Source organism: Canis lupus, chromosome 1, assembly GCF_011100685.1.
Source record: "Canis lupus familiaris isolate Mischka breed German Shepherd chromosome 1, alternate assembly UU_Cfam_GSD_1.0, whole genome shotgun sequence".
Classification (NCBI taxonomy): Eukaryota; Metazoa; Chordata; class Mammalia; order Carnivora; family Canidae; genus Canis; species Canis lupus.
The window spans coordinates 93,582,210-93,609,534 of NC_049222.1; the positions used below are offsets into that span (position 1 = coordinate 93,582,210).

At 41.7% G+C, this 27,325-nt stretch overlaps 1 protein-coding gene across 1 annotated transcript in view; it reads left to right on the forward strand.

Annotated features, from left to right (window-relative positions):
* SLC1A1 (solute carrier family 1 member 1) overlaps positions 1–27,325 on the forward strand; it is an 80,243-nt gene that overhangs the window by 10,076 nt on the left and 42,842 nt on the right.

Below are 27,325 nucleotides of genomic sequence, written 5' to 3' on the forward strand. Positions count from 1 at the left end.
TAGTTCAAATTATTCGTGTAGATTTCACTCTTGTACAATGATTAAATGAAGCCTATTCTCCCCCTTCTTGCTCTATCCCTTGCCCATCTCTTGGCTCCTCTTCATCCTGTCCTTGGGGCATCCCCAGTGGTCAGCCTTCCCCCTCTCTCCCCTCAGAAGCCTCCTATTTGAACGTATATTCTGGCCAAGCTTGTCTTGTGGTTGCTTCCCCTTGGTGTGTTGCACTTTGCTGCCTGAATGCTTTTGCTCATTGTTTCACCCACTGTGACCCTACCCGTCCTTGAAGATGGATCACCTGATTCCCACTTTTATTGAATAGACTTCTCTGGCTGCGCAACCAGAGGTGATCTGCCCTCTCTGTGCTCTTGTCACCTTTCATTTATACCTTAACATCCCCACATTACACTGCATGTGCACCACCTCCCCAGACCCTGCCCTGTAGCAGACATCACTGATTGATTACTGCACTCTTAACCACAGAGCTCAGTTATGGCCTCAAAATCCCCAAAACTATCCTCCAGGGAACCACTGTCAATCAAAGGGAACTGACATGTAAGAGGGAAAGTGTTGTTTATGATTGGGAACATCTTTTCATTTAGCAATCAATTAGGAGCTCAGTTCAAATGGAGCAACTATTAATGTTACTGGCAAAAGATGCAGAGTGAAAATCTGTTTTGTCTCAGAGTGTCAGATGCCACCCAACAGTAGCCCAAGTGCGGTAAATGCTGCAAGAAAGCTACATCTTGTATTGGGCCTTCAAAGAAGAGAGATGGAATTGAGAAAGAGTTCCTGGAAGTGTCCAGGAATGGCCTTGAGCAGGTGTGGTAGGATTCCTGGGCTGGAAGATGGGACATAAGCCCAGGTCAAGATAATGATAGAAGGACAAAGGCCCATATCCTGTCTTATGTCTAGTTTCAGTATCATGTGCAACTACTATGTAATAAATGTGTTGCTGTGTTTTCACAACTTCTCTATCTCACCTTAATTTCCTGAGGATGGGAAAAAAAAAAAAGCGTCCTCATATGGGTCTGTTGTACTCATGGCATCTAGTACTGCACCTCCTTTGTACATGACACCCCAAATCATTTTTCACTTGGTTACAACTAGCCATTTAGTTTTTTGTTTTTTAATTTTTTAAAATTAGATTTCATTTATCTATTTGAGAGAGAGAGCACAGAGGGAAAAGGAGAAGCAGACTCCCCACTGAGTAGAGAGCCCAATGCAGGGCTCGATCCCAGGACCCTGAGATCATGACCTGAGCTGTAGGCAGATGCTTAACCAACTAACCGAGCCACCCAGGTAGCCCAGTTGTATGGGTTTTTGAGTAAAGACCCTGGGGAGCTCTTCTCAAGCTGGAGCCATCCTAAATATACTTTACTTCTACATTGGGGATCCCAGAAGAAGAGCAAGCATGGCCAACAACAGTTCTGAAGCCATTTTAGTGTGAGCTCCACATGGCCTCAAAGCTCCCAGGCTGGAGGGAGTTTCTCCACCCTGAGGAAGACCTGTGACCTTCTCAGGAAGGCGACACCAGCACGGGCCTGATCTCCAGAGAATTCTTTGGAGTGATTAGAGATTTGGGCCATGTGGTCTCCCAGATTTGGGCCATGGCATAAAGCTAAATCAGCCTTGAATGATAGGGCTTTTTTCAATGTGATATTTAGCAATACCTATGTCCGCTTGTGAATTTATTTCTAGGTTTTCCTCCCCGCCACCCCCCAAAATCTTTTTACATCCTTGTTCAAATTCTGCCCATTTCTCTCCCTGTCTGGAGATTATTTCTATGATAAGGAATTAATTAACCTGTCTGTGCTGCCTGTTCCAGTAGACCTTGAGCTTGAACTGCTTGGATAAACACTAGATTTGGTCATTAAAGAGTCTGAAGATGGGTTTTTACTTTTTTATTGGCAAAAGTTAATCGTCTACCAGGAGACGGAACACGTCTGCTCCATTTCTGCTTCCACTCCATTGATTCCTTTCTCACACCTCCTGAAGTTTTGTCACTTGGAGGAGTTTCTGAGTTCCAAAGAGGAAAGGAGTTGGAAATATTGCCAGTTCAGAAGCCACAGACCCTGAGAAACAAAGTTCACATCTACTATTGTTTAAGTGGGAATGCTCGAGTAAAGTTGGGGTGCTTTTTAAAATTTCAAATAGATAGCCATAGAAAAACAGAATTTAAGGCATCTAAAATCTAGAACCGTGGGGCTTCCAGAGGCTTTGCAAATCCTGCTCTGGGCTCTGGGCTCTAGGGTAAAGGGTTAGTGGATCACAGCAGGTGGGTTTGGAGCAGTGGGGTTTTTGCTTAGATTTTCTTCCTCCTCCTCTACCGCCTCTTCTCCCACTCCCCAGGCAACATCTGTTGTCCATGTGGGCAACCCCAACAAAGGGGGCTGAAAAGCCTCACAAGTGTTAAACATTCCCAGATTCCAAAAGTAAACAGAACCCTTAAGTAGTACTATGAAAAAATTACACTCATTGTGTTTGATTTCTTGGGTCTCTGGTGGTCATCTTAAATGCATTTATAGTTATTTCCAGACCTTCTATCTAATCCATTATTGTTCTCAAACGGGCTAATGCATAAGCAGGTACTTTATAAACCTGTGAAGTGCCTTATAAATGTTTCTTATTGTTAAGGGGGTGTGCAAATGGGGAAATCTGGGTCCTGGGTACAATGTTATTCCTTGGAGATACTGGTATATACAGTGTCATCTTTGTGTGTTTTCCTGGGGCCCTACTCTCATCCTATGAAAAGGCATTTGGTCTTTTAGTGGCTGTATAGCATGGTTAACATTCTAAACAGGACTATTCTTTCCTTTCACAAGTAATTAACAAGTTGGCTATCTTTGTGGGTTTTTTTTTTCTTCCGGTGAGGATTAAAAGAAGTATCCAAGGTATTTACAGACAGATTCCTGACCCAACCTTTCAGCACTGGAGACCACTTTCATTTTAATTTAAGAAATACCATAAAATTCTTCAAATACATCTTAACTTACTTGAAGATAACTAAATATTTCTGTGGTCCTTCTGGGAGTGGGGAAGGATAGTTCACGGTTACAGCTCCGCAGAAGTTAGAGCAGACAGGTAAACAGCAGCCAGGCGGCATTGTTGGGAATCATTAGAGACCAGAGTTCAAGGTGACAAAAGTTTTCCAAGCAGAAGTGAGGAATGGCTGAGGGAAATCAGGGAATCCACTTCCTTAGACTTAGCCTTCTGGGTGCAAGGTCCCTCAGACTGAGAATTCCAGGCTTGGGACAGGTTTAGAAAATTCAGGATAGCTGGCTGCCTTTTCTCTGCCAGAGGTCTCTTTCTCTGCCCTCAAATTGCTCCTGACTACAACCAGCTGTAGGGAAGATGGTCGGGTTTCATTTACTCAGAGGGAGAAGGCTTCCTGAAATTGTGTAATGAACCAAGAAAAGTTTATGAGAGTTGTAAAACTGGTTATGGTAGGTAGTGTTTCCAGACATCTAGTGTTAAACCTGAGGAAAAGGTGTGTTCCAACCAGAGGACCCTCCCAACCAGAGAACCCAGGACCTCCCCAAACCATGAGTCTAAGTGAGGGGACTCACAGATCCTTCAGTGACTTGGAGGCCAAATATTTTCCCAGGTGCCAAGGAGGGGGAGAGAATAAAATGTAACCACAAGGTAGATGAAGATATTTCAGAGGCATGCATAAAGTAGGCTGAGAGGTGGCATCATCCATGAGATTATTAGATACAGTAGAAAATGGGAGATTTTTTTTTTTTTTGAAAATGGGAGATTTTAGAACCCACAAGTCAAGTCACAGATATGTATCTCAGAAATAACCCAACCACACAAGTTGGGGACTGACATACCTTTGAGGGAGAGAGAGAGAGAGAGTGTCTGCTTGTTTCTAGATTGAAGGTTCACTCATAAACTGGCCTCCAAGCCAGCAGATGCTTCCTGTAGAGACTAGAGTCCTGGGCGGGGGGGGAGGGGGGGGCGGTGGTCCTATAACCGACCTCATCCTCATTTGAACCCATGGGGCTCTTGGGACTCCAGGAGCCCCAGAAGCCTGGGAGAGGTCCAGAGGTATAGGAACCAGACGCCCAAATTCTCATGGGTGCATTACCACAGCCATTGTCAAAGGAAGACAACCCCACAAGTTAGGAGTTACCTGAGAGGCCATATGTATGATGCACCTCTGAGTTGGATGGCTCTGGAACAGTGTGGCTGAATTCACACCCACATTCCTGTGGCCCAATTTTCACACTCAGCCAGTGGCATCCTCTCTCAGCTGTTCCCTCCTGTCTTGTAATTAGTGTTGAGTAAAGAGTAGAAAATGTGGTGGCCTCCTGGGCCCATGTGTTGTATGGCACTTATGCATTCGGGTTCAGTTCAGTGCAGCACATAGTGATCAAATAGCTGTGGAGAATCAGGCTCAGTGCCTGGGGTGGTGGGAGTACAGAAGTGAGCATACAGTCGTTATGATTCAGGAGCTCGAGATGAGGCAAGGGGCTGAACTAGAGGTCTGTTAGAGGCAGTAACAGATGCAAATGAAGGTAAGCGGGCCAGAGAATAGATTCATTCCACCTGGGGAGGGAGCCCACAAAAGGCTTTCTGCAGGAGGTGACATTTTAACTAGATTTTGAGGGGTGAGTAGGAGTTCACTAGACAAAGAGAATGGCAGAAGGTTATTTTTTCTTTTTCTTTTTTTAGAGGGGAATCTATGCACAAAAAAAGGGGGGGGGCACAAAAGCAAAGAGCATCTTTAAGAGATAGCAAGGAGTTTGTTGTCACTATAAATGAGGACACAGGGTGGTGAGGACATGAAGGCTTATATCAGCTTAGGGACCTATCAGAAAACACAGGACCCACTCACTCATAAGTGTTTACCTGGACAGAATTTAATCAGGGGACATGTACCAGGGTAAGCAGGGTTAAGAAAACCAGAAAAAGATGGTGAGACACCCAGAGCTGATAACTGTGGGAAGCTGTTAGCTCCCCTATACCTGAACAGGCAAGGGGAGGGGGCAATATTACGACAGTCCAGTGAGGGTTGGGGCTGTGGCAGAGGGACCATGTGATAGGACCTGTGTGGCCACAGGACTGCAGCCACTCCTAGAACCATGGCAAGGCCGGGAGGGAGCACAGGTGATAAATACCCCAACCTTTCTTTCCATCTTTGAGATTTGTAGCTAGTGCCTCTCCTTGGCTAAACTTAGCCGAAGCCAGAGGACAAGGAACCCTGAGTTACACATTTTGTAGAGCCCAGCCTCCTGGAACATAAAGCAGGCAAGAAATGACAGAAGTTAAAAAAAAAAAAAAAAAAAAAAAAAAAGAAATGACAGAAGTTAAATCTGAAAGGCAAATAGGAAATAACCAGCACAGAGCCATGTGGCTTTGAGTGCTAAGAGGTTTTTCTCAGGACACCATTATACCACAAAAACTGTTGAAAAGATACAAGGTCTATGAGTGATGGCAGAGAAGAAAGTTTGATGATGTCTAGTGATACTGCTGCTTATGGGCATTATGAGAAATGAGCCTCTGTAACTATATTACCAGCATGACCATTCCCCTGCCTTGCCCCCACATCACCAGCCTTTTGTCCATGCAAAGAGGGCAAATGTGATTGATGGTGGAGGTACCCAGAATACCAGTGACACCCTCTCTCCCCACCTTATAATTAAGGACTCTTTTAATTGGAAGTGACAGAAAATCCAGGTCAAATAGGCTTACACCAAAAGAGTGAGGGGTGAGGTGTAGAATTTATGGCTCAGATAATTTAAGAGCTCAGAAATCCTAATGGCTTCAGGTACAGCTGGATCCAGGGATTTAGACAGTACCCTCTGGCCTGTTCTTTGTTTACATACAATTTCTGCATGCCTGTATTGTTTTCACCCTCAGGCAAGACTCCCATTGGTGGTGAGATAGTTGTGAGCACAGCTAAGGGTTTCCATTTCCCTGTTCCATGCCCAGCAGAAGAGAAAAATTTTCTGATCCTATGGTTCAAACAAGACTCCCGTGCCTTGGCCTGTACCTCAGGCAGCCCTAATTGGGGCCAGAATCACTCCCTCACCTTACACCATGTCCCCAACTCTGAGCTAGCAACAGGTGCCACTGTACATCAGACGGATCAAAACCTGGGAGGTGTGCTGACGACAGCAGGGATAATGGATATTGGGTGGCAGTTACAACAGATGCCCTGCCTTTTATCTTTTGTGTCCTTATGCTATTTCCTGAATGCAATTAGTACATAATCATAGGCCAAGTTTTATTGAATTCATGGGATAGAAACGTTTGAAGTTGTTTGGATATTCACCATCTGCCTTGAAATTGATTACTTTTAGACAGAAACCACATTAAAATCTGAGAGAGGAGAAGAATAATTAAGCGAGGGTGACAATTGAATTTTTGCTTTAAACTCTTAAGAATTCTTTTTTTTTTTTTAAGAGCCTACAGCTGGGATCCCTGGGTGGCGCAGAGGTTTGGCACCTGCCTTTGGCCCAGGGCGCGATCCTGGAAACCCAGGATCAAATCCCACGTCAGGCTCCCAGTGCATGGAGCCTGCTTCTCCCTCTGCCTATGTCTCTGCCTCTCTCTCTTGTTTGTGACTATCATAAAAAAGTTCTTTAAAAAATAAATAAAATTCAGATTATTTAAAAAAAAAAGAGCCTACAGCTAATATCATAGTTAATGTTGAAAATCTGACGCTTTCTCCCTAAAATCGGGAATAAGGCAAGAATGTTCACTCTCACTACTTGTATTCAGTATCTCACTGGGTGCTGAACCAGTCCCAGGGAGCAAGAAAAAGAAATAAAAGGCATAGATTGAAAAGAAAGAAGGAAAACTCCCATTCACAGATGACATGATTTTCTACTTAGGAAATACCAAGGAATCTATGAAATAACTCCTAAAACTGATAAGTGATTTGGACCTTTGCAAGATACAAAGTTAACACAACAAAATCATTTTTTCTATGTACTAATAATGTACAGCTGGAAATAGAAATTATAAAACTATTATCTATAATAGCTCCAAAAAATAAAAGATTAAATGTATATCTGACAAAACATGTATTATCTGTAGGCCAAAAATTATAAAACACTGACAAAAGAAATTATAGACCTAAAGTACACGGAGAGACACACCTGTTCATGGATTAGAAGATGCATCACAGTAATCATGTGCATTCTCTTAGATTGTTTTATAGACTTAATGTAATTCTGATCAAAATCCCAGCAGTATTTTTTGTAGATACTTCAGACAAGATAATTCTAAACTTTAGGTGGAAAAGCAGAGAACTAGGAACTACTAACACAGTTTTGAAAAGAAGAAGGAAGCTGGAAGAGTCACACTATCCTATTTTAAAACAGTGATCAAGACACTGTAGTATTGGTGAAGGGACAGACACATAGATCAATGAAACAGAAGAGAGATCCCAGAAATAGACCCATGAAAGAATGTCCGATTGGTTTTTGACAGAAGTGCAAAAGCTATTCCAAGAAGAAGTGATAGTCTTTTCTGCAAATGGTATTGGAGCAACTGGACACCCATATGCCAAAATTAAAAAGGAACCTCAATCTAAACATCACATTTTTTTTTAAGATTTTATTTATTTTTGAGAGAGAGAGAGAACGCAAGCGGGGTGGGGGGGGGTGGGGGGTGGGGGAGAGGGATCAGAAGGAGAAGTAGACTCCCCACTGAGCAGGGAGTCAGAGGCGGGGCTAGATTCCAAGATCCTGAGATCATGACCTGAACTGAAGGCAGATGCTTAAACAACTGAGGCACCCAGTTGTTTAAGCATCTGATGTTTGATCTAAACATCACATTTCATACAAAGATTAACTCAGAGTGGATGATCTAAAAGAAAAAGGATAAAATGTACAATTTTTAGAAAAAGAAAAATCTTGGTGACCTAGTTAGATGAGAGTTCTCAGACATCCAAAGCACAGATCATTAAATTAAAAAAAAAAAAAAAAATTGGGCAGCCCGGGTGGCTCAGCAGTTTGGCGCCGCCTTCAGCCCAGGGCGTGATCCCAGAGTCCTGGGATCGAGTCCCACATCAGGCTCCCTGCATGGAGCCTGCTTCTCCCTCTGCCTGTGTCTCTGCCTCTCTCTGTGTCTCTTATGAATAAATAAATAAATAAAATCTTTTTAAAAAATTGTTAGGTTGAATTCTATAAAAAATAAAAACTTTTGTTTCATGGAAGATACCATTATAAAAATGAACATATATCAAATTATCAAGTTGTGGGACACCTGGGTGGCTCAGTGGTTGAGCATCTGTCTTCACCTCAGGGCATGATCTTGGAATACTGGGATCAAGTCCCACATCGGGCTCCCTCTGGGGAGCCTGCTTCTCCCTCTGCCTGTGTCTCTGCCTTCTCTCTGTGTCTCTCATGAATAAATGAAGATTTTTTTTTTAAATCATCAAGTCGTACATCTTCAGTATACGCAGTTTTTAATTGTCAGTTATACCTAGGCAAAGCTGGAAAATAAAAGATAATGAACTGTCTACAGGCTACGAGGAAATAATTACATATCACCTATCCAACAGATCTGAACTTGTATCCAGAATATATAAAGAATTTTCAAAACTCAAAATAGTAAGAAAACAGCTCAACTTTTAAAATGGGTAAAAGATTTGAACAGAACTTCACCAGAGAGGGTACACTGATGGCAAATCATCACACAAAGAGATACTCAGCATTATTAGCTATTAGGGCAATGCAAATTATAAGATGTCACTCCATACATGTTAGAATGGCTAAAATACAAAATACCACAACCAGTGCTGAGGAGCATAGGGAGCCACTGGTATTCATATGTGACTGGTGGGAGTGTGAAATGATATGAAAAACAATATGGCGGTCTCTTATAAAAAGTTAAACATACTCTTACCAAATCATATGACCCAACAATCCCACTTCTGAGTATATACCTAAAGGAAAAGCTTACATTCACACGAAGACTGGTACATAAATAGCAGCTCTAATCATAGTCCCTCAAAACAGGAAAACAACTCAGATATCCTTCGATGAGTAAATGGATGAGCACACTAGTGTGATGTATTCCACAAGAAAAAGGAACATACTATTGATATGCACAAAACTGAGATGAATCTCAAAGGCATTATGCTCAGTGAAAAAGCCAGTCTCAGAAGGCCACCTGAAACATAAGACAAAACCATAGCGATATAGAACAGATTAGTACCTGCCAAATGTTGGGGGGGGGGGTGTCCGTAAAAGTATAGTGTGAGGGAGTTCTTTGGGGTGATAGAACTGTTCTATAAACCACATCCTAATTTTGATTATGGTGGTAAGAATCTTAACACATGTTCAAAATCATAGGACTAGGGCAGCCCGGGTGGCTCAGCAGTTTAGCGCCGCCTGCAGCCCAGGGCCTGATCCTGGAGACCTGGGATCAAGTCCCACGTCGGGCTCCCTGCATGGAGCCTGCTTCTCCCTCAGCCTGTGTCTCTGCCTCTCTCTCTCTCTCTCTCTGTATCTCTCTTGAGTAAATAAATAAAATCTTAAAAAAATAGGATTAGACACTAAAAAAGTCAGTTTTATCATATGATACATACACTATGTACACACACAAACCTCAAGTCAGATTGGTGCAGACAAGTCAAATGTTGGCAAAAGGAGGTCTGTGTTTAATGATGAGGAATCTCTGCTTTATGGTGTGTGATTCCTGTGAAGAGCAAAGCTTCCTATGACCTGATGCTGCCCTCACTCCCACTAAGTAGATCTGATCTCATCATTCCAAGCACTGTTGGACATGGACAGAAAGGGAACTTCTTAACTCTGCATCTTTGGGGCAAGCCAGGGCGTGCTGTTTATCTGGCCTGAGGACATACATGTCACATGGATCGTGGAGGAGTTTGGGAAGGCTTGGCAAACACCCTTGAGCTGTGTTTTGAAATTTCTGAAATGGGGGCACCTGGGTGGGTAAGGTGGTTAAGCATCTATCTACTTCAGCTCAGGTCATGATCCCAGGGTCCAGCACCCCAGCATCCTCTTGGCAAAGAGTTGCCTTTCCAGCCAGACTGGACCCTTGTTTGGCCACATCAAGCATCCTCTCTAGCCAGATTGCTCATTGTCACAGCCCCCATCCTCCCCATGAGGCCAAGCAGTCACGCAGGGAGCACGGGGTTCTGGTTGCTTCTGTCCTGTGTATTTCCAGAGTGGCACAAGGAATTAGACCCTCCATGTTCCTCCCAGTCACATGTCTTCCCTCAAGTAAAATAGTACTTGGCAAGTCCTTAAGTAACATCCTTCCCTCAGAGTGTCCTTCTGAATTTAAGCCATGTCCCTATAATTCGCCTTCAGATCCAGACCCTTTCAGAGAAGCACACTGGTGCAAGGGCTAGGCTGGTTCCTCTCTTGTGAGTTGCCACCAGGACAGAGGAAGTGACCTGCAGTTCTGTGAAAGGGCTAGGCTCCAAATCAGGTCTGTGTGACTTCAGAACTGAGCGCTTCACCCCCTGCATGCCTTCAGAAGACACCAGCATGAATTTTCCCTCAATGGCCTCAACATCCAGACAGTTGAATACAGTACACACCAGCTGACTCCCCCCAGATTGAGCTCTGAGACTGGTGGGTTCAATTTGAGTGAGCAGGTTAAAATAAGAGAAGGCTCACAGTGGGTACATGGCAGAGTCAGAGTGGCTTCCCTTGACCTCTTCTCTGTGGGAAACAAATGAATTAACAAAGTGATTCACACTCCCCCTCAGCCCGAGCTCTGAAATGAACCACCCTTACCATCTTGCCAAATCTTCCCCTGCCCAAACCGGGTATGTGGGACGCTCGCTCTCCTGTCTTTGCTACCTCCCTCTCCTTGACGGAGCTCCTTCTCCATCCTCCCATCTTGTTCCCTGCCCAGGAGCAGCCTCCCAACTGCTTTATCTCCCGGTTCTAATCCACCCTGCACACCTCAGGTTTATCTTCAGTCTGGGGCCACCTGTATGCAAACATGTGCAGTGTCTGCCCGTTATCTCTCTCAATAGCTAATCTATGTATATTACTTTATGGTTGAAGATGGGTTAGCTCATGTAATCCTGACAATGACTTTGGTGATAGGGAAGGGACTTAAGGGCCAAAAGATTTTACACTCTCCTCCTGGGCAATCTGGGCATTTCATGATATGTCCCATTTTTTTTTCTAGGGTTCTCTAAACCACCCCTTGAGCACCAGCCAGACGGTGGGCTGAACACAACTCTTTGTGAAGGGGCAGCAATGTGGGGTCAGACATATCTGGGTCTCCTGGCTAGCCATGTGACCTTGGCCAAGTTTCTTGACCTTTCTCATCTTACTCTATCTGTAAATTAAAAGCTTATTAGAGTCAGAGATTAAATAAAACAATGAATTATAAAAGTGCTTCAGACAGAGGCACTTGAATGTTTCTTCTTCTGACCCCTTGGTTTTGGGGTGTTTCCCTCACTCTCCTTTGTCCCCAGAAGCAATCCTTACCTGTTGAATTCCTATTCCCAAAGATGCACCTCACAGCTGCATTCCTATTCTCAAAGATGAACTTCTGCTTTTCTTAATGCTGCCTAATGGTTATCTCAAGGTAGCCTTGAATTCCTACAACTTTGGGGTGGCTCTCCTACAGAATAGCAGTCTCATATCTATGATCACTGTGCACATTCTATCCTGTCTACTGGGATGGACATTCTTGGGCAGGACTGACACCCTCTTTTTGGCTTCACCCCACCACACTGCCTGTGATGCTGCTCAAAGACATCACCCAGAGAGCGCTCGTAGGACTCACTCAGGGCCACAGGAGGCTTCAAGAGGTCATAGTGATCATGTCCCCATCGCTGTGATATTTGCTGTCCTCTGGGCGTGGTGACTCTCCCTCATCTGATCTGTCCTGCCCCTATATCGTTTTCAATGGGAAAACTGGAATGAGAGATGACAGCTCAAGAAGAAATTGGCTTGTGCAGGCATTTGGTGTGACTTTAGGGAGATTTTTAACAATTGTTTTTAAGCTTCACATTTAAAAATTGAGTGGTTTCACACCAAGACTCAGATTTTTAGTTTCTCTTTAAGAAATTCAGAAGAAGGGATCCCTCGGTGGCGCAGCGGTTTAGCGCCTGCCTTTGGCCCAGGGCGCGATCCTGGAGACCCAGGATCAAATCCCACGTCGGGCTCCCGGTGCATGGAGCCAGCTTCTCCCTCTGTCTATGTCTCTCTCTCTCTCTCTCTCTCTCTCTCTCTCTCTCTCTGTGTGTGTGTGTGTGTGTGTGTGACTATCATAAATAAATAAATAATTAAAAAAAAAAAAAGAAATTCAGAAGAAGGGCACCTGGGTAGCTCAGTGTGGTTGAGTATCTGCCTTTGGGCCTGAGATTGAGCCCCTCATCAAGCTCCCCAGGGGGAGCCTGCTTCTCCCTCTGCCTATGTTTCTGCCTCTCTCTCTGTGTCTATCATGAATAAATAAATATCTTTTAAAAATAAAAAATAAATTAAAAATTCAGGAGATGAGGCCACCTTAGACCCTCATTTTGATGTGACAGCGCTTGGCTGGAGCTGTAATGGTCACCACACCCGAAGTGTGCTTCTCTCACTACCTCTCTGACCCCCTAGTTTTGGACATTTGCAATCTTTGATGAAACTGAAAAATCATTAACGTGTATTTAAACTCTGTATTTAAGAGCAGAGTGGTTCTTCATTTTCAATTTAGGATAGGTGACCAAGATGCTGTTATTTCCCCAGATGATAGAAAGGTTCTTCTTCTATTATATGTGTTTTATTCAATGTCTTTGTGCTCTTCATCTGTAGACATCATTCAGTTGTTTAGAATCTATGGCTCCCAGTCCTGTTCTAGTGCATTTGTCAGTGCAGTGGCTGTGGCTTCTTTGACATGGAAGAGCCATCCACCCAATTCTGACTCATGTCAACACAGATGACCCTTGAGAACATTATGCTAAGTGAAACAAACCAGTCACAAAAGCATAAATATCCATAGATACAGAATATAGAAAGGGGATTGCCAGGAGCTGGAGGAAAAAGGAGTGGGGAGTTAGTATTTAATGGGGAGAGTTTCAGTTTAGGAAGATGAAAAAGCCCTGAAAATGGATGGTGGTAATGGTTGCAGAACAATGTGGATCCACTTACTGCCACAAAACTGTACATTTAAAAATCGTTTAAAACCGATAAAATTTATTATGAATATTTTACCATAAGAAAATTTGAATAGAAAATATCAGTGTGGACTCATTATTTTTCCCTTTCTATGAACTATGTATTTCTGAGAGCTGTCCACTAAAATGCCTAGAAACATTAACAACCTGTTAGCAATGGGCACCCCCATGCCAAGACTGTAGTTTCTAAATACGCTTTTCCTTGAAAAGGAATCTAGAGCCTTTGGAGAAATGGTTGATTCCAGGGCAAGAAATGTATAAGAGAGTCTTGGGAAATCTTGCTGAGCCAGAAAATAAGAACACTACTTGAAGAAAAAAAAGTGCATCATGGTAAAGGGACAAATGTCAGATCACTGCTTCCCCAGTCACCTTTCAGCAGTTGGCCCCTTGCCCCACAAGGGGAGAGGTCAAAGTGATGGGAAGGCCCACCCTTCCTGAAGGGAGAAGGAAGAAGAGGAAGAGGATTTTCTTCATTCTCCACTTCATCACATTTAATCCCTACACCACACTCTGGGTCAGGTATCATTCCTTCTGGACTGATGACAGAACTACGGCAATAAGAGACCATTGTTTACCCTCTGTCCCACAGCAAGGACATAAATAGTGAGCAGAGCTTGGGTGATTTAATATCCAACTTAAGGCATGTCCCCCTAATCTGTCTGATTTAGGGTCTTCAGCCCCATCCCACCGTGTTTCTAGGACCAGTGTTTGTGGAAGGATTTACTAGTTTGAAGGCAATTAAGAGCAAAGCTAAAATAAATCAAACTTGAGCCCCAGCCAGCTCTAAACAGAATTTTCTTTTTTTTTTTTTTTTTAAGATTTTATTTATTCATTCATGAGAGACAGAGGCAGAGACACAGGCAGAGGGAGAAGCAGGCTCCATGCAGGGAGCCTGACGTGGGACTCGATCTTGGATCTCCAGGATCATGCCCTGGGCTAAAGGCGGCGCCAAACCGCTAAGCCACCTGGGCTGCCCTAAACAGAAGTTTCTGTTCAGCCCTGCACTGGGATTGAGTCTTTAGGCCTCCCACCTAAATCTCTCTGTAAGCGGATGGTCTTCAAGGAAATAGGACCAAGTCAATAAAATAACTTCATTGTAAAATAATAATGTCTTCGATTTCAGATCAATGTGCTTCACATGTATATTTTCTCATTTGATCCTCACAACATTTCTGAGGTACCTTCCTTGAAGTTTTTAGATGAAGCAACCCCACAAAAGGCCTGACAGCTGCGTATGTGGTAGAAAGGGAAGTAAATTCCAGATTCCTGACTCTTTGTTCTATTACATTCTCCTGCTTGGTTTTCACTTGCACCAGGGTAGAAGTTAATTTTGAAAGCTCTGTTCTGTCCACTTTTGCTGCTTCTGTTGTTCATCATCACACTTCTGGGGCCTTCTGCCAGGGGCGAGGCTAAGTCCTCCGCATTCCTTATCCGTCTCCACCCTCACCACGGTCCTGGAAAATCCTAGGGTCCGTTATCCCTCTTTGATAAGGATGCTGTGTCAAAAGGGGCTTACGGAGGTAGCTTCCTCAGGTCCCACAGCTAGTAACTCTTAGAGTAGACTCAACTCCAGATCTGATATGGCCTGTGTCTTTACCTAGACTCTAAACCACATGAGGATCGGGACCCTGAGTGTATCCTCCACAGAGCTTAGTGAAGTGGTTGGATCCAGCCAGGTTACAAGTCATTAATTAATGACAGCTGATTTTTTTATTTTTTTATTTTTGCCATTGGCTTGATTTTGCTTTTCCTGCAGGGACTTTCAGGTTGTACTGTTCTCAGAATAATCTTGGTTTTTTGTTGGTTGTTTTGATTGATTTTTCTACCTTGTAATTGAAAATTAAGCTCCCAAACATCTCCTTTGTGGGCTATGAGCTGCAATCTGTAATCACAACTTTTCTTTAAATTGATCATCTTCTTTTGAGCTGTTAATAAACATGTCTGGCTTCATTGGAGTTTTCAAATTGTTGTTTCCAGATGGTGAGGCCTTCAGATTTGATAAGCTCGTGCATATCCTACTAAGTGGAAGTTTGAACAAAATGCCACGTTTTTGGCAGTCTATATGCTGTTAGTATGATAATTAAAAGAAAAAAAAAAGAAATTTCCCTGTATTTTTGTCTTGTGTCCCACCCCATGAAAAAGCCCTTAAATTGTCAACCAATCACAGTGGAAAAGAATCACATTTAATATTATTATCCGCCTTTCTCTCTCTCTTTTTTTTAAACAATTTAGCTTTCTGAATGTGTGTATATGTTTTTGTCTTCTTTTTAAATTGAGATGTAATCCACATATTCACTGAATTGTGCAACCATCACCACAAACTAATTTCAGGGCATTTCTAATCACACACACGCACCCAAAAGAAACCCCATACCTATATCTCTTACCCTCATCTTATGTTAACCACTAATCAGCTTCCTGTCTCTATAGATTTGCTTATTCTGGGCATTTCTTATAGATGGGAATCCTATAAATGTAACATATGGCCTCTTGTGTCTGTCTTCATTTACTCAGCATAAACTCTTCAAAGCTCATCCGCACCATACCATGTCAGTGTTTCATTCCTCTCCATGGCTGAATAATGTCCCATTATATGAATATATCACAGTTTCTCTATCCAGTAATAAGTTGATAGACATTTATTATTTTTCACTTTTTGACTATTATGGGTAATGTTGCTGTGAGCATTTAGGTACAAGCGTTCATGTGAAGGCATGTTTTAAATTTGACTATATGCTTTGGAGTAGAATTGTTCGGTCCTAAGGTACATATGTTTGACTTCTCAAGGAACTGTGGTTTTCCACAGGGTTCACACTGTTAGATGGCCACCAACATCATAGGAATGTTCACATTCCAATTTCTCCACATCTTCACCAACCTGTCATTTTCTGTTTGCTCTTTAAAGAACCACCCTAATGAGTGTGTGTGACTTCCACTTCACATTTGTCTGATGACTAATGATATTGAACATCCTTCTTTGCATTTATGTATCTTCTTTGGAGAAATGTCTCTTCAAATCCTTTGCCCATTTAATTGTTGAATTGTGGGAGTTGTGTATATATTCTGGATCCTCGACACTTACCAATATATGAATTGTGTATCTACTTTTCTTGAATCAATTGCAAAGCAAAACTTTGAAAGATTTGTATTTTGCTGCCATATTGTGGTCTTTACCAGGCCCGTAAAATGTATTTAATTATTAGTGTCTGGAAGGTCACCAGAACTTACATTCTGTATTTAATTATTAGTGTATTTGTATTTAATTATTAGTGTCTGGAAGGTCACCAGAACTTACATTCAAAAGTGGGGTTTGGAGTGAAAAGGAAACGTTTTGTTGGCCTGGGATTTCTCACCTTGAGAAAGCCAAGGTCCCCATCTCCTTCGCTGGTAGAAGCCATGAAGCCTGAGGGTATGTGTGGTGGTAGAAGCTTGAAGGTTTATGGCATTTTTATCCATGGTGGGATGGAAACTTTGATTTTGCCTCAAAGTAAGATTTTTGTCTTTTGCTCTTAAAGAAAAATTCTGAGGTGGATGAGCTGTCCCCACCTCCAGTCACCCATCACTCCAACACTTTTCTTCTGGTCAGGAGGAGTTTGCCTATTTGAGGCGACTTGGTTGGAAATTTCATAATGGCCGGGTGAAGGCCCATTCTTTCTCTTTTGGGCTCAACTGTGACTTTATTGCTGCACACCTTGTAGAAGACATAGCGCCCCAGAACTGAGGCAGAATAGGGAATAGGGGGGAAACACAGCTGAAGAAGGTGGCTCTGTGCGACAGTCTAAGAGTCAGCAGGGACAGGTGTAGGTGTGTGTTCAAGGTCTTTGCAGTGGGAGCAGTTCTGCTTAGGTCGCGTGCTGACTGTGCCATTTCCCCTCACTGTGCTGGGGCTTGAGGCTGGCAGCATATCTTTCTGATGTGTCGAGGTGAATGTCACCATGACTGGCAAGATCTTAGGGTGCCCTTGCCAGGCTCACTTATCTCCTTGCTACTCAAAACATGATCCCACTGGCTGAATCTGTCTTTTAACAAAATCCCCAGGTAGGGCACCTGGATGGCTCAAGTAAGGAGTCCAGCTCTTGACCTCAGCTCAGGTCTTGATCTCAGGGTCATGAGTTCAAGCCCAGTATGGAGCCTATTTTAAAACAAACAAACAGGGACGCCTGGGTGGCTCAGCGGTTGAGCGTCTGCCTTTGGCTCAGGGCGTGATCCTGGAGTCTTGGTATCAAGTCCCACATCAGGCTCCCTGCATGGAGCCTGCTTCTCCCTCTGCCTATGTCTCTGCCTCTCTCTGTGTCTCTAATGAATGGATAAATAAAATCCTAAAAAAAAAAAATTGTCTTAAAAATTTTTTTAAATAAAAATAAAATAAAACAAACAAAACCAAAATCCCTAGGTGATTGATATGCACATTGAAGTTTGGGAAGCCTGTTGTTCATGTCAGCCTCCCTGTTGCTGCACTCCTCAAATGGTTATTCGGTCTGTGTCTGCCTCAGCAGTCTTCCTCTTTCTTCTTGTGACTTCCTTGGATTTAGCCTGATGTGATGTTGGTGCCATCCTAGGACTGGCTGCAGCTTCTCTTCACTGCTGGTTGATGAAAACCGGTTGGCATTTTCCTGAGGTGCTCTCAGGCTTGGAAACAATTCCATAGAAATCTAGAAATAACTATCTATTTGTATTCACTGTTGGGCCTTCCTCAGCTTTCTCCACTTCCTAGTCTTCTCAAGGAGGGAGGTTGCATTCCATGACAAGCCCTCATTAGACTAGGAGCTTCTTGAGAGAGGGATCTTATGCTGTCCATTTTTATATCTTTATTCCCACTACTGCATCTCTTAGACAGTAAATATTTGCAGAATTTAATTAGATTGTTGAATCACCATGAAAAATATTTCAGAAGACACCTAAAGAAATTAAAAATGGGGCAGCCCTGGTGGCGCAGCAGTTTAGTGCCGGGTGCAGCCCGGGGCGTGATCCTGGGAACCCGGATCGAATCCCACGTCGGGCTCCCTGCATGGAGCCTGCTTCTCCCTCTGCCTGTGTCTCTACCTCTCTCTGTGTGTGTGTGTGTGTGTGTGTGTCTCTCATGAATAAATAAATAAAGTCTTAAAAAAAAAAAAAAGAAAGAAATTAAAAATGCTTTTCTTATGGTGCCAAGATCCTGAGACTTTTATTTCAGGGACATCAAGTGGTATCAAATGGACATAGATTACATTTGGCACATCTCATGGGTGCTTTGTGTGTCATTGCTTTAACCCTGGATTTTTTTTCATTTATAGGATAAAATGAAATATTTTTCTACCAAAATACATGTAATAGACTAAGGGAATAGCTTGTAAATTTATCACAATGAAAATATTTTACATGAATTTCTCCCATAAACCTCTGACTCTACTGATATGAGCTCAGTAACCATGGCTCACTTGAGAGCATAACTGTTTTAAAGATTTCCCAAGAAAACCTACGAAGAGGATATAGCCTATAATAATAGCTCACATTGACTGAGTACTTACTATGAGAGGCAGGTACTGTTGATTCTAAGCACTTTATATATAGTCTCATTTTTAAACCTACCAGTGATCTAGGAGGTTGATATTTTATTATGCCTGTTGTTACAGAAGAGAAAACGGACGCACAGGCATCAAGATAAATGCTTTGCCCCAAGAGTACAGCTAATAAAATGATGAGGCCAGTGTTTGAACACAGATCATCTGACTATAGAGCCTGCCTCCTAAAAAGTTGGTGCTGAATTAGTTTCTTCCCTTACAGTGTCTCACATGATTTAATATGCCTCATTTCATCATGTAGATTAAAGGCCCCTTGATTATGCATTACTCTCATCTCTATTTCCCTGTTGGGCAATGTGTTGTAGGAATTAGGTGGTCTGTAAATGATTGTTGGCTTAATTGATCCCAAGAGGTTACATGGGAGTACCTGGAACAGCAGCAGATGTTTTAATATAACAAGATCTTTCCTATATACTGTGGAACTCTTAGCTTTAATCATCATGGACTTCCTTATCCATCCTAAAGTTTACATATTGGAAAGAAAATGAAGAAATAATTGGAGATGTTGTAACATCTAGTAGTTTGATGGCTGAGCTCAAGTGGATTGATCCCTACCATCTCAAACATGGAAATATAACACCGCTCTTTAAATCACTAAACCTAGACTCCAAGGAAAGTCCTGGGGCATCTGGCTGGCTCAGTCGGTTACATGTGTGATTCTTGATCGTGGTGTTGTGAGTATAAGCCCGCTATTGGATGTAGAGATTACTTAAAAACCTAAAAATAAAAGAGGGAGAGAAGAAAAAAAGGAAGGAAGGAAAGTAGTTTGGGAAGGTCTGTCCTCATGTGCCAGAAATAAAAAGGGGACTCAAAATGAGAAGTGTTAAAAAAAGAAAAAAGTGATGCTAAGGTCTAGACCCAATTATAGGCCTTAATGATGGGAAACGGGTTTTAATATTCACATGGAGAAGAGATGTGAGTTTGGACTGTGTGAGTGAAGAAGCTAGAATCAGACCTCTGCATAAAGCTAGACTCTCAAAATTTAGTCCTATCCTTGAAAAGAATACCAGAAAAATTCTACCCAGTGACTCAGGAAAACCTCAAGAAAGCTTGCCATCTACCCATGGCTACAAGTAACAAGGAAGAGGGGCATCTATAAAAAATTAAAATGCAGACTTAACTGGGTATTTGATCTAAATTTACACCACCACAGAATGCTGAATTCCACCATACAGAACAATCTGAAGTTTGCTGGAGGGGAGGTGGGGGGTGGGCATTAAAGAGGGCACTTGTGATGAGCACTAGGTATTATATGTAAGTGATGAATCACTAAATTCTACTCCTAAAACCAACACTATATGTTAACTAACTTGAATTTAAATAAAAACTTGAGGTGGGCGGGGGGGATGCTGACTTCCTACACTGAAAAACTAATAGAAAAACAGTCCTAGTGATCTTGAAACACCTAAATCCCAGGGAAAAACAGGTGTCCTACTCTATGAAAGCCACTCCCCTCTCCAAAAGAGAAATCTACAGTCAAAAATTACAAACCACACGAGGAAATGATACCAGTTAATATATATACACCACAAGCAAGACAATGCATATTCCAAAACTGGAGATGATACAACAATCTAAAAGAATGCTAAGTATGTTTAAAATGATTAAAGAAAGGGGCGCCTGGGTAGCTCAGGCAGTAAAGCATCCAACTCTTGGTTTCGGCTCAGGTCATGACCTCAGGGTGGTGAGATCAAGCCCGGTATCTGGCTCTGTGCTCTGTGTGGAGTCTGGTGGGGATTCTCTCTCTCCCTCTCCCTCTCCCTCTCTACCTCTCTACCCCACACGTGCGTGCTCTCCGTCTCTAAAATAAATAAATAAATCTTTAAGGAAAATGATCAAAGTGAAACAGGTGAGTAGAAACTAGGAAATAGAAGAAGGACACTCTGAAAAGGATACAATAAAACTTCCAGAGATGAAACTAAGAGACAGTGGAATTAGAAACTCAGCAGATGAATGAAACATCCTCTAAGTACAGCTGAAGGAAACATGGGTAAACTGAAGTAGGTACAAGAAAATCAGTGAGAATACATCACAGAGATAAAAAGAAGTAATGTTAAAAGCCCCCAAATCCTCATGTAGCTGGATACTTACAAGCATAGGTTTAGAGAATTTGCAGTTGAAGAAGAAATCACAATAGCAGTTGGAAGACCTTTAGAACTAAACGACAATGAGAATACTATGTAATAATTTAGGGAACACAAATACAAAATCTAGAAGGAAAGGTATACTTTTACATGCATATATTGAAACAAGTTAATGGGCTAAGCAATCAACCCACAGTTAGAGAAAGAAGAGGGCAAACCTAGAAAAAAATGGAAGGAACGATCATTTGATCATTTGTAAGAGCAGAGTTTAATGATACAGAAAACAAAAACAAAATAGGGAGTGTGGTATGGAATACTGGACACCACTTATAATGGATCTACCTATATTAATATGAGTAAGTCTTAAACATAGGGTGAAAAAAAAAATCTCAAAAGGAAAAGATAGGCTACAAAACACTGTATCCAGACTGATACTGCGGAAGTCCAATTTTCAAACACATAACATTATACATTTTAATGGCTAGGGACATATAGAGAAACCTGTTAGATCCTCATCAAAAGAACTTTCTTGGGATGCCTGAGTGGTTGTTTGAGCATCTGCCTTCGGCTCAGGTCGGGATCCCAAAGTCTTGGGATTGAGTCCCACATCAACCTCTGCAGGGAGCTTGCTTCTCCCTCTGCCTGTGTCTCTGCCTCTCTCTGTGTGTCGCTCATGAATAAATAAATAAAATCTTTAAAAAAAAAAAAAAAAACTTTCTGAGCCAGACTGAATTCTTAATTGTAGGTGATGGGCAAATGGGGGGGTGGGCATTAAGGGCTGAAAGGGCATTAGGCTGAAAAAATTCAGTGTAAACAGTCATCTCTATAGACAAAGCAGTACAGACCACATTTCCTGTTGACAGGGGACAGATCAGTCCATGAAGGAAAATGTTTATTATTGCAGTAAGAACAAAATTGTATTTTTTCGACTCCTCCTCCTCAGATCCTCCAGCATTCAATACCAGACTTGGCATATAATTGGATTTTAATAAATGTGCACTTATTTTTGCTTTTCCTTGAATTTAGATACTACAAAGAATGCCTTTAATGGACTTTCTTCCCTTGAGCCTGAAACTGCACAATAACTCAAGCCTTTATATCATATTTGATGCTCGTCCCCTTTGGTCATGAGGAAAAGTCCATAACATTCAACAAAATTGTCAAGAATTGAAATGTTTAACAGTTGAGTGGTAGTCAAGAAATGTGTCCATCCAAAGCAGTATTATGCAGCACTTAAAAAAGATGAAGGTGTGTAGCATGAGAGGACATGCCTGTAATATATTAAATGAGAAATACCCAAAACAAGACAAAACCCATTCAAATTTCACAGATTAACTTTGAAAACCTACTAAGTGAAGGAATCCAGACACACATGCCATGGTATCAGTCAGGATTCTCCTGAGGAACAGAATCTCTTCTGTAAATTTACATGAGATTTATTTTAAGGAATTGGCTCACACAATTGAGGGTCCCATTTAAGTCCGAAATCCATAGGGCAGGCCAGCAACTTGGGCAGGAAGTTGGAGCTGCCCATCCTGAGGAGAATTCCTTCTTTTGCATGAAACCTTGGCCTTCAAAGGCTGATGGGATGAGACCACTTAGATTGTCAAGGGTAATGTAAAGTGAACTTATTGTAGATGTTAGTCACATCTACAGAATACCTTCACAGCCACACCCAGATTGGTGTTTTATTGAATAACTGACACTATGGCCCCTCCCAGTTAACACCTACAACTAATTAACCATCATAGCCCCGTGTTGTATGACTCCATCTAGATGAAATGTCTAGGATTGGCAGATCTGCAGAAAGCAGATTAGTGGTTGCCAGGGGCTGAGGCAAGGGAGGTTTGGGGGGTGGCTGCTGGTGGGTATGGGTTTCTTTTTCTGTGATGGGAATATGCTGGAATTCAATAGTGGTGATGGTTGCACAATGTTGTAAATATTCTAAAAACCCCTGAGTTGTTTGTACATTTTAAAAATGATAAATTTTATCTTCTGTGAATTTTATCTCAATGAAAAATTGCCCTAATCCCATAGTGATAACAGCCATTAAAAATGACAAGAGATAATATCAAGAGACACTTCATCTGAAGTGCTTAGCCCAGAGCCTGACATACAGTATGTACTCAGTAATTGTTAACCATTATGTTATTTTTCTCAATTTTTTATTTAAATTATGATGAACCACAATAGTATATGGGGAAAGAATGAAAACAATTTCTCTTTGAGATTGTGAGTGAATTTTTGAACTTCTTGTTTCCAGTAGAACTGTGATAATACTGCTTGTGCAGTAAATACATTTCTTAAGGATTTAAAAATAAAGCTTTACAGAGGCATCTTTTTGGAGCCAAAATGCCGGCAAAGAGCTCTCAATGCTAGAGCCATTCAGCTCCGAGGAAAATCGTGAACGAGGGGAACAGGTCTATTTCAGTGGAGGAACAGGCTAGAAAAACCATCCTCCCATCTATTCAGTATATGCATATGGTCATTTGTTAATAACTATTCATTCTACACTTTTTATTTTCTGGTTATCAATGTTCATCTTAGATTAGCTCCCAGAGGGCAGGAGGCATATTGTTAATTTCCCTAATATGGTGCCTTGCAAGATGGCATGGCTAGATAACTATTTCAGTGATAATTAAAAATATTTTTTCCTTTGCCAATAGTTCTTATTCAATCAAGCCAAAATCAGTCAGTGTACCAGAGAACCATTCTGGGGCTTTGATTAAAAAAAAAAAAAATACACAGAAGATTTTAATCTCTTTTCTGAAAATACCCTAAAACAGGAACAATGCTGTTTTCATAAATCTGTTTTCTGAAATGCAATTCAGTTACTGTCCCCGGATTAATTTTTATAACTATAAAAAAAAAAGTGTACATAAGAACAGGCTGGATAGAACCGGAGGCAGAGAGGGAGGATAGGTCAGTATAAATTATTATACGTGACTTTTTTCTTTTATTTTGATTTCCAGAATTCATTCTCTCAAGATTTTTATTTTTAAGTAATCTCTACACCTATTATGGGGCTTGAACTCAAAACCCTGAGATCAAGAGTCACATGCTCCACTGACTGAGCCAGCCAGGCACCCCTCCAGAATTATTTCTTGAACAATAATTTTTTATAAGCTTAGAGTGAAAAAAAAATCACTGTATTTCTTCCAAGATAGGGCTACTGGACTGGCAGTGGTTTGAAACAATATGAACTTGAAATCTCCAGCTGAGATCTCGTTTTCTGCCCCAGTTTTTTCTTCCCTGTTTTACTGATACACTTATACTTAGCATAAATACTGGGGAAGGTCCAGCCAGCTCTTTAGGGAGCCAATGAACTGGTCCTATGAGCCCATTTTAAAGCTGAGGACATTAACTGTCAGAGATGATCATAGTATCTCAGGCATTAGTATGGACCCTGAGGGCATCTCATCCAAGCCCTTTGCCCCATACCTTCCATCCCACCACTCCATGATGGGAGAGGTTAAAATTACGGCCCAAGTGACAAACCTTGTAAATGGCAGAGTAAGAACTCAAGCGGGTGGTTCTGACACAGAGCTCTTCCAGCCTCATTACCTGCTTGGGATCTTCTTGCCTGAGTGAGAGAAAGCTGCCCTAGAATAAGTTTCTGATGATTTCTGGGGCTACAGAGATCTACATAATTCTACCTTTGGGCTTCCTTGTTAGCCCTGCCAAAGGCCTCCAGAGAGCTGTACCATTCAGGGAAGTTCTTGATCTTCACCTTCCTTACTTCTGGGAGTTATCCTGCCAAATGGGTCTGAACTGTGTACCTCCACGCAGGCTCTTATTCCCAACAGCCTTTGTCTTTGGAGACCGCTCCAGTCCAAGATTCTGGCTCTGGAGAAATGTAGAGAAGGATTGTGCCCTGTGAAATCTTGACCTCATCTTGGGACCTGGAAAATCTTCCAAGGATTTTTCTTATCAGGCATCCAATTTTTCCAAACTGCTCTGAGACCAATATAAAACACACCCATTTACAAGGTATAACTCCTGGCTGTGCTTCTTCACCAGCCACATCTTACTTGAAGGTCCTGGGATGACATCTCTGGCCCAGGGCAAATCTCTCAACTGCTTCTCCAGGTCTTGGTTGGTATTTATATTCTCTTTCCTTTCAGGAAGGAAGGAAGGAAGGAAGGAAGGAAGGAAGGAAGGAAGGAAGGGAGGGGAAAGAAAAAAATTATAATTCGTGTTACTTCAAGAGCACATTTGATAAAAAGTTTAAAAACAGTAACCTATTCATGATGCTTGTCACCTCTGATAGCTTTGAAATGACTCTTTGTGGTGACTCTTTTATTTCTCCTGTAAAAACCCATGATCTGGATAAAGACTAAAAAATAGCAAGTACACTTCTCTCTAATTTCCCTGCATTTATTTGGGGTGGAGATGATTAGAGTCACAGTTAATTGTTAGTAATATAAACCTTAAAATTGGAGCACATGGGGTTCTTTTGCTACTCAACAGAGTGCTTTTGTGGTGGGTTTTTGAGCACAGACACATCTCCTTTCTTTTTAAACACAGAGCTTTCTTTGACATACAAGCCAAAAATTTATTTGAGGCAACCTAAAGAGTATGAGAGAGAATGTTTGTTTGGTTTTTTAAAACACTGAACACTACAGAGTTTCCTTACAGCATAAAGTAGGTATGTTCCATATAGAACAGCTGAACAGAGGCATTTATTAAGTAGGAAGTAAGCACAACTTGCTTTTTAAATTCACCTAAAATATTTTGAATCCTTGGCGTTCTGAACCATTCAGGAATCTCTAACCCTAGGTTTTGAAATATGAACCAAGTGGGATTGGTATTAGAGCTCTTTTTTTTCCTTTTGTCTTAGCTACAATTTGAGAAATGGTTGTGCATATGTTTGTTACAAAAGTAATTTAATTTTTTTAAGGTTTTTATTTATTTAGTAATGAGAGACACAGAAACAGAGACACAGGCAGAAGGAGAAGCAGGCTCCCAGCAGGGAGCACAATGCAGGACTCGATCCCAGGACCCTGGGATCACGACCTGAGCTGAAGGTAGACAACCAATCACTGAGCCACCTGGGTGTCTCCCAAAAGTAATTTTAAATGACTGATCAGAAATACATTTAGAAATGCATGCCCAAAATAAAGAGATTAAGACAAAGGTAGAACATGTAGGAAAATAAAAATAAACCAAGGATGAGGTCACTACACAGATGTATCTTGTGGGGTTCCTTTATTTGGCCTACTAACACACATGGGAAGTATACCTGAATTTAAATGAAAACTCTAGTTTTGATTATAATTCACATCTCTTTGTTGCCCTAGATTTCTTAATTGTGCCGAAGCAACTGTAAATTTTCACGGACTAATTATCTGAGTTTGTAAAGGAGCAGATCCAGGGATATCCTCCTTGAGTGTTTCTGCTGTTTAGCCATTTTATCTCCAATTAACATATCATCCTCAGAGGTTGATGAGGGGAAAAAAGATGTACAGGTTCATCCCAGCCCATTTTATGTCTTGGTTTAAAAAACATGGAGGTATAGTGAGGCTCCTGGCTGGCTCAGTTGGAAGAGCATGTGACTCTTGATCTCGGGCTTGTGAGTTCGAGCCCCAGGTAGGGTGGAGAGATTGCTTAAAAGAAATAAATAAACTTAAATAAGAAAAAAAAGAAGAGAGGGGCGCCCAGGTGGCTCAGTCAGTTAAGCATCTGACTCTTGATTTCGGCACAGGTCATGATCTCAGGATGGTGAGGCTCAGCACAGAGTCTGCTTAGGATTCTCCCTCTCCCCCTCCCCCTGTTCATGTGCACTGTCTGTCTGTCTGTCTCTCTCTCTCTCATAAATAAATAAATACATAAAACCTTTTTAAAAATTTATAAAAAGAAGTATTACAAAGGGGCAATGTGTGAGAGTTGGAAAGAGTAAGGCAATTAAATGTTGGGACCTTTCAGAAGAGGATAAGTAAGAAATATTTAAAGTTTGTGATTTGTAGTTACCAAAGCCAGCGCAAGGAAGGAATTCATATAGATGTCTTGTGAAGGCAAGTGTTCAGAGAACGTGCAGTTGACTCTTGAACAACGTGGATTTGACTGCGTGGGTCCATGTACACGTGGATTTTTTTCAGTAAATGCAATCCAGCCCTGTAAATATATTTTCTCTTCCTGTGACTTTCTTAATAACATTTTTTCCGGGATCCCTGGGTGGCGCAGCGGTTTAGCGCCTGCCTTTGGCCCAGGGTGTGATCCTGGAGACCCAGGATCGAATCCCACATCAGGCTCCCGGTGCACGGAGCCTGCTTCTTCCTCTGCCTGTGTCTCTGCCTGTCTCTCTCACTGTGTGCCTATCATAAATAAAAAATAAAATAAAATAAAATAAAATAAAAAATTTTTTCCCTCTAGCTTAGTTTATTGTAAAAATCCAGTACACAGTACATATAACATACAAAATACATGTTAATTGACTATGTTATGGATAAGGCTTCCAGTCAACAGCAGGCTGTCACTATTTTTGGGGGGAGACAAAAGTTATATTCAGATTTTCGACAATGCAGGGATTGATGCCCCGAGCTCCATCATTGTTCAGGCTTCCATTGTGT